Consider the following 8,438-nt stretch of genomic DNA (forward strand, 5'->3'; position numbering starts at 1 on the left):
ATTTTATAAACCTTCCAATTTTTTTGAGCTGCTATAGATAAGACCATTCTAATGGTATCCAATCTTGCCACAAGTGCAAAAGTTTCATTGTACTCTATACCTGGCTATCGTGTGAAGCCTTTAGCTACTAGTCTTGCTTTGTGCTTCTCTAGTTGTTCATTGGCATTATACTTTGTTCTGTAAACCCATTTAACTCCAATCACATCCTTGCCTTTAGGAAGCTCTACTAGACCCCAAGTTTCATTCTTTTATATTGACTGAATTTCTTGTATTTCATCATATACCTCCTTTAGACTTCATGTCTTCTTTGAAGTGTTTATGGATTTTGATCTTAGTGATGCAAGTGTTGGATTAGAAGACTCATTGCTATTATTACGTGTTGGAGCAGTAGGTGTCCTAGTAGGTGTTGTAGGAACATTTTCTTATAGAGTAGGATTCTCAACTTGAGTTTCTTTCTCTTCATTCTCTTATCGAACATTAGCTGCAACTATAGTTGTTTTGTCTATCCTGCCATCCCATGGTTCTTCTTCAACAAATTCAACATCAAGGATTATTATTTTTTTTTTTATAATAGGATTGCACAACTTATATGCCTTCGATTATTCACTATATCCCACAAATATGCAGTTCTCTTTTCTATCATCTAGTTTCTTTCTCAACTCTTGAGGTATTAATGAGTATGCCACACATCCAAAGACTCTCAAGTGTGCTATATCATGCTTCCTTTTGCTCCAAGCTTCTTTTGGTGTCTTCCAAATGTTGTTTAACCTGAATATGCAATGCTGCCATGTGATCTGCAAAGTCTTCTGCTTCTAAACTTCTCCGATCTTCATTGCCAATGTCTCTCAATTTCGATATACCTCTAGGATGCACTCCGGTAACAATATCAAAATGTGTTTTTTCGATACTTCTATTCACTATATTGTTGTAGGCAAAATCTTCTTGTGCAAGGATCAAATCCCAACTTTCGGTTTTATCTCGCACTAAACATCTCAACAAGTTTCCTAGACTCTAGTTAACAACTTTTGTCTATCCATCAATCTATGGAGGAAAAGTAGAACTGAACTTCAAATCTATCTTCATCTTATTCTTGAGTGTTCTCCAAAAATATCTAAAAAACTTAGTGTCTCTATTTGAAACTATGCTCTTAGGTAATCCATCCAACCTTACTACTTCCATGAAAAATAGGTCTGCTACATGCAATACATTTGATGTCATCTTACAAGGCATGAAATGAGCCATCTTCAAGAATCTATCCACTACCACAAATATATAATTATTCCCTCTCAATGTCTTAGTAAATCCAAGTACAAAATTCATGCTTATATTCTCCCAAGGTCTTATTGCTACTGTCAAAGGTTTATACAATCCCACATTCTGACAACTATCCTTTGCAACTTGACAAACTCTACAACCCTGCGCATATCTCTTAACATCCTTATGAATCTGAGGCCAAAAGTACTGCTCACTCACCAATGCTACTATTTTGTCAATGCCAAAATGTCTAGCTAGTCCTCCACTATGTTTCTCCTTTATCAGATTCTCCCTCATAGAACTCTTAGGTACGCACAACTGAGCTCCTTTGAATAACATCCCATCCTGAATGAAGTAATCCAACCACTTGCTTCTATCTACCATAATCGGTTCTCTACATGCTTTCGAAGGTTCTGCAAAATTTGGATCATCATCATACAAGGTCTTCAAATCTCCAAATCCTAATACTGTTAGTCTCATCTCTGTTAGCAAATTCCTTGTTTGGTTCAATGCATCATAAACTTTGTTAGATTTCCCACTTCTATGTTTCAACACAGAGGTGTAACTCTGCAATAATTCTACCCATCTCATATGTCTCTGATTCAACTTACTCTGACTATTCAAATACTGCAAATCTTGATGATTTGTATACAACACAAACTCCTTAGAGAACAAATAATGTCTCCACTTCTTCAAGGCTTGAACTATGGCATAAAACTCCTTTTCATACATTGAATATCTCCTCTGGGCATCATTCAATTTCTCACTGAAATAGGCAACTACTCTCCCTTCTTGACTCAAGAGTGCTCCTATTGTTGTTCCACTTGCATCACAATCCACTTGAAATACTTTATTGAAATCTGGTAAAGCTAATGTAGGCTACTTAGTCACTTTCTGGTTGAACATTTCAAAACATTTTTTTTGCTCTAGTGGTCCACTTAAATTCCTACCAATCTCCTCTCTTGGTCTCAGTCATAGGGTTACAAACTGAACTAAAATTTCTGATAAACTTTCGATAAAAATTGGCCAATCCATGAAATGATCTTACCTCTCCAATGCTTTCTAGTGTAGGCCACTCAACAATTGCTTTCACTTTCTCAGGGTCCATCTTCAAACCATCCTTAGATATCACAAATCCCAAATAGACTAACTCATCCTTCATGAAAGTACACTTTTTGATATTGATCAACAATTTCTCTCTCAATTTTTGCAAAGCTTGTCTTAACTGCAACAAATGCTCCTCTTTTATCCTACTGAAAAATCATAATGTCATCCAAATACACAATAACAAAAACTTACCCAAGAATTTCTTCAATACCTCATTCATCAGCCTCATGAAAGTACTCGGTGCATTAGTCAATCCAAAAGGCATCACCAACCATTCATACAATCCTTCATTTGTCTTAAATGTTGTCTTCTTTGATCCTAACCTAATGATATCCACTCTTCGAATCTATCTTTGTAAATTATTTTGCTCCACTCAAATAGTCCATTATGTCATCCATCCTAGGCAAAGGAAACCGATATTTCCGTGTGATCTTGTTTATTGCTCTAGACTTTGTACACATTCTCCACTCTCCATTCTTCTTAGGTGCTAATATTGTTGGTACTGCACAAGGGCTTAGACTCTCCCTAATCAGACCTTTCTTCAAGAGCTCCTCCACTTGTCTATTCAATTCTTCATTCTCTGTCGGTGTCAACTGGTGTGCAACTTTGTTAGGCAAACTAGCTCTGGGAACCAAGTCCATGCAATAACTAATACTTCTCATAGGTGGCAATCCATCAGGTACATTATCTGAAATGATGTCCTCATATTCTATCAACAAATCTTTTATCTCTTCCAGGTGTTCTCCTTCAGGTTTCGGTTTCTCAGTCTTCTTAGGAATTAAGGCAAAATACACATTCTCATGTTGAAATCCATCAAGGAATTTCCTTCCATCTACTAAATAGATTGTAGCATTCATACAGACTTCATTCTTCAAAGGTTCCTCCAAGGGTAACAAGGTTTGCTTCATCCCATTGGCCATAATAGTATATGTATTCTTCCTCCCATCATGTACTGCCTATCTATCAAACTGCCAAGTTCTACCCAACAAACAATGACAAATATCCATAGGCATAATATCATACAAGACTTCATCATGATAATTCCCAATTTTAAATTTCACCAAAAATTGTTCACTTACTAGCAACTTATGTTCATCATGAATCCATGCTATCTGATAATGCTTAGGGCATTTCAATCTCTCCACTATTGAGTTACTTACCATCTCTTCAGAAATATGACTATCTGAACTACAACTATCAATAACAACTTTACAACACTTACCGGATACCTTACATCTGGTCTTGAACAGATTCTTCCTCTACAAGGGCTCTTCATCTCTTCCAGTATGACACAAAGCTCTTCTCATCACCAACAGTTCTCCATCTTACAGTTTATTGTCTGATCCAGTGGGGTTTTCCTCCACCACTACTACTCTTCTGGTAGTTTTTTGTCTTCTTACACTCGAATGCATGGTGTCCTTCTCCTCCACACGTAAATAATATTCCTCTAAATGTCCTCTTGTCTAATCTTCCAAAATTCTCATTCCGGTAACCATCTGGTTCTCTCCTCAGGTAGAAATTTCTATCATCCCTCCAATATGAATTACCTTCTTTGCTCACTTCCTTGTCCTTTCTATGATCTGTACTGGTTCTTCTTCCTCTGGTATATCCTCTTTGTCCTTGAAATCTTCCTCCAATAAACCTTCCACCTCTTCCTCTCTGTCTCTACTCATGTCTTTTGTTTAACTTCTCTTCTACCTTTAGGGCATATTGGTAAGCCTCTTCAACACTCTCCAATTTGATCATACTGAGTTCATCTTGTATAGAAATCCGCAATCCATTCAAATATCTTGTAACTTATTCAACTTCATCATCAACATGTTCGGATCTGATATTCAACTTGTAAAATGCTTCGGTGTACTCCTTCACACTAGATTCCTTCTTTCTCAAATTTTGCAACTTTCCGAATAGATCCACTTGATAATTCACCAGCACAAACTTCAATTTCAACTTAGTAATCATTCGATCCCATGTCTTAATCTTCTCTTTACCTCTTCTTTGTCTATAAACTTTCAAATTCTCCCACCAAAGAGATTGATTACCTTTCAACTGGGTACAGGCATATTTCACCTTCCTCTCTTCTACAGTGTTTTCAAAATCAAAATACTCTTCCATCTCCAAGATCCAATCCATCAACTCATCCAAATATGACTTTTCATCATATTCCAGTGGGGTAAAATGAGGTTTAGTATTCACCCTACTCAAAACCCTTAAAAACCTTTCCTCATCCGGATCAACCGCCAGTTGGTTTTCTTGTTCTGTCGGGGCTTCTTCTCCTTCATCTTCACCTACATCTTCAATATGTTGGCCTCTTCTCTAGGCTATCTCCATGGCTTCCAACTAGGCTGCTATACCTCGCAACATCTCCATCATAGGAGGATCTACATTCCCACGTGCTTTACCATTCCTATCTCCTCTTTGCACCATCATTCAAGCTAGTCCTCTGTAACTGCAGGTCAGATCCACAATCCTCCACCCTACAACAAAATTTCAGGATGCACAACCTTCGGAATAAAACTTCACTCTGATACCACTTGAAGTAGTCACCGGTGAGGAGGGACCTCAAAGAGATCAATCTGGACCAGTCAAAAAGATTAAATACAAAGGAAACACAAAGATATGACAGAGGAAATGCAAAACAAATTGTTTTGTTAGATAAAAAATAATTACATCCAACTGATAATAACCGGGTTACAATATACTGACTCATAGGCCTAGTAGAACATACAAAATAGGTCATAGGCGAGACCTTGAACTATGAAATCTATCTTCTATGCATAGTATAGCTACTTGATTCTCTCCTTTATTAATTCATTCTAATGCACAATTACAATTATATATATTGATCCAAAGGATCTAGTCGGCCCAAAAGGGATCAAAATTCAAAGAACAAGACCTAACATGCAAAATAAACAAGGTTGGCCTCCACCAAGAGATTTCTCTAGAAAATCCAAAGGATGAAATGTAAATCACGGGAAAAGGTCAGCCACATGCCAAGGAATATCGGAATCAACACGCAAGGCTTCACAAGCTTCAGAAGGGTTTTGATAGATCACCAAAATAGGTCCCGGCAACTGATAACAGGAAACTGTAATGGAAACTGGTAGCGATATCATGCCGGAAAATGATCCAAATGTGATGCGGTTTGAAAGAAAGAAATATGATCAAGTCTTCAAGTAGAATCCAACTCCACAAGATCAGGTGAGCCAAAACCAGGACACACAGAAAGGAAAACTAAAACTGCAAACACAAAGGAAAACAAAAAGGAATTTTTTTTTGGTTGATACAAGATTTGTTGGCAATTTGGCACTAAGTTTTCATTGATGTCAACTAGTTTGGCAAGGTCACCAGTAAGTTAGAAGTGGTGACCGATATGATGGTGATACACATGAGAGTGAGCAGACAGAAGGAAGGCTACCGATACACATGACTCGGGTCATCTACTGGTAAAGAAGGCTTACCGGTAAGGCATAAACCAAAATGAAGGCTATTTTTGTGTTGTGAAGGCACAATAACTGGTGGAAAACCACTGAGCAGAACCGAAAGGATGGTTGATGATCATACCAATGAGATAAGCTAAACTGATAGTCAACTTGGGTCAACAAAGTATGTCAAATCGACATAGGAATCCAAGCAAAGGAGGATGTCGACAAGCATGACAGCTGGATGCTAGGTGGAGGTATTGCACAGGTCGGTGTAGTGTGCATCGATGTAACAAATCGAGATGCAGGTTGTCTTTTAAGAGGAACCCGCAAGTCACAGAGGATATCAGAAGATTATAGCTTGAGGAAGGCTAGCTAGAAAAGCAATCGCACTGATCTTGTAAGAAGATTTGATCTTCGTACCTGATAGGTGAAGGAAACAACAAAGCTATTAATGACGAGTGATAGAGAAAAGCAAAAAATCATGGTGTAGACCTCCAGATTTAGAAAACGCACATTGGAATACGAAGTTTGGCTGGTGATTGATCGTTGTCATAAAGATCATATCCTTGAAAAAGAAGATCCAATCAAAGGGGATTCAGATTGAGCTAAGAAAGGAAAAACTAACACGGTAGTGTTTGAATGCATTCTTGGTGGGAATCCATGGTTATAAATATACAAGCTTGAAATAAAAAAGATTGATGCTTGAAGAGAAGAAGAAGAGTGAAGAAAGCTGAATTGTAGAGAAAGATCATTTTGCCTTAGAATTTATTCTAAGAAATTTGTAGTGACTAAGCAACAAAAATGGTGAGAGGGTTTAACTGACAGTGATTGAGTACCGGTATAACTATAGCAGGTCCAACATTTAAGTAAATTGGTGAGGTGTGGTAGAGAAAGACAACATCCAAGTGTGACATAGTAAGTTGTGAGACTGTGAGTGAGAGAGAGAGAAGAGAGGGCAAGAATCAGATAGAGTGATCTCACAACTGGTAGTGTGAGATCCCATGGAGAAGAAAAGGTTGTCAACCATTTGATCAAGAGTTGCAGAACTCATTTGTAACAAGAAGCCATAACTGTATCAAAATTGTATTTTCAATATACATCACCAAGTTGGAGCTTGGTGCACGAGTTGGTGCTCCTTGGGTTGGTACCCTAAATCAGTAGGGGTTGGTGCTCCTTGGGTTGGTGCCCTAGATCTTTGTAATTCAATGTTTCATTTGTGAGCCTAGATTGGAGCAGTAGTCTCCAAAAATATTTCTCACTACGGTTTTTCCAATATTGGGTTTTCCTCGTACATCTGGTGTTGTGGAGTGCATTTGTGTGACTATCTTCTTTGGTCTCCCCATTTGCTTTACTGGTTTGACTATTTAGTGCTTAAGATAACAACTGGTATTCTAAACTTGCTTTAAAAAAAAAAGGAAAAGAGCTTTAGGATCCACTGATTCATGCCCCCCTCTCAATGGTACTCTATGTTCAATAACTAGTATCAGAGCCTAGGTTCTTGTTTATTTTTAAAAATAAACCTTGGGTAGATTATGGAGTTAGAACACAATGGCAAGAAATGAGTGTGCTCCTTCAAAATCCACCATGTTTGATGGATCCAACTATGCCTTCTAGAGTAGAAGAATGGAGACCTATATTTCCTCCCCTAGTTTTGATGTGTGGATGTCTGTCAAGAATGGGTATGTTGTTCCTAGTGTTCCTCCCACTAATCTGGATGCCAAAAAGGAGTATGAGAACAACACAAAAACCAAACATGCTATCTTGAGAAAACTATCTAATAATGAGTTTGTCAAAGTCATGCATTGTGCATCGGCCAAGGAGACTTGGGATAAATTACAGAGGCTATTTGAAGGAGACGTAAAAGTCAACGAGGCCAAGTTGTAAGCAATAAGGGGCCAACTTCAAGGCATCAAGATGAAAGATGATGAAAAGATTGTAGACTACCTTCACAAATTTGATGAAATTGTGAATAACATCAAAGGGATTGGTGAAGAAATTGCAGATGAGATCCTTGTAAAGAAGGTACTTGGGTCCCCTACACCTAAGTATGATACAAAGGTGTCTGCCATAGAAGAAGCCAAGGATTTGAAGATATTTTCAATTAATCAGCTATTTGGCTCACTAACAACCTATGAGATGAGAACAGTCGGTGATGCTTCCTTAAGGAAAGAAGCAACATTCAACACCATAAAAAAGAGCAAAGAAGTAGCTACTCATAAAGAATCCAGTGAAGACTCTGATGCAGAGCTGGCAAACTTTGTCAGAAAGATTAAAAGAGGATCCAACAAGTATAAAGAAAAGATACCACTCAAATGTTTCAATTGTGGTTGTGTATGTAGATGATATTATCTTTGGAGGCAACAAGGACACCCTCTGCAAAGAATTTTCTAATAAGATGCAGTCAAAATTTGAGATGTCAATGCTTGGTGAATCGACATGATTCCTTGGTTTGCATATATTACAACAAGATAAGGGAATCTTTATCTCACAAATAAAGTATGCAAAGGAAATGTTGAAGATATTCTGACTGGAGGATTGTAAATTGGTAAGTACCCCCATGGTGACTGGAAGTAAATTTAGCAAGAATGATGAATCATTGGTGGTGGATTAGACTTTGTATAGATCCATGATAGGCAGTCTATTGTATCTAAC

The sequence above is a fragment of the Cryptomeria japonica genome, chromosome 1, assembly GCF_030272615.1.
Source record: "Cryptomeria japonica chromosome 1, Sugi_1.0, whole genome shotgun sequence".
NCBI lineage: Eukaryota > Viridiplantae > Streptophyta > Pinopsida > Cupressales > Cupressaceae > Cryptomeria > Cryptomeria japonica.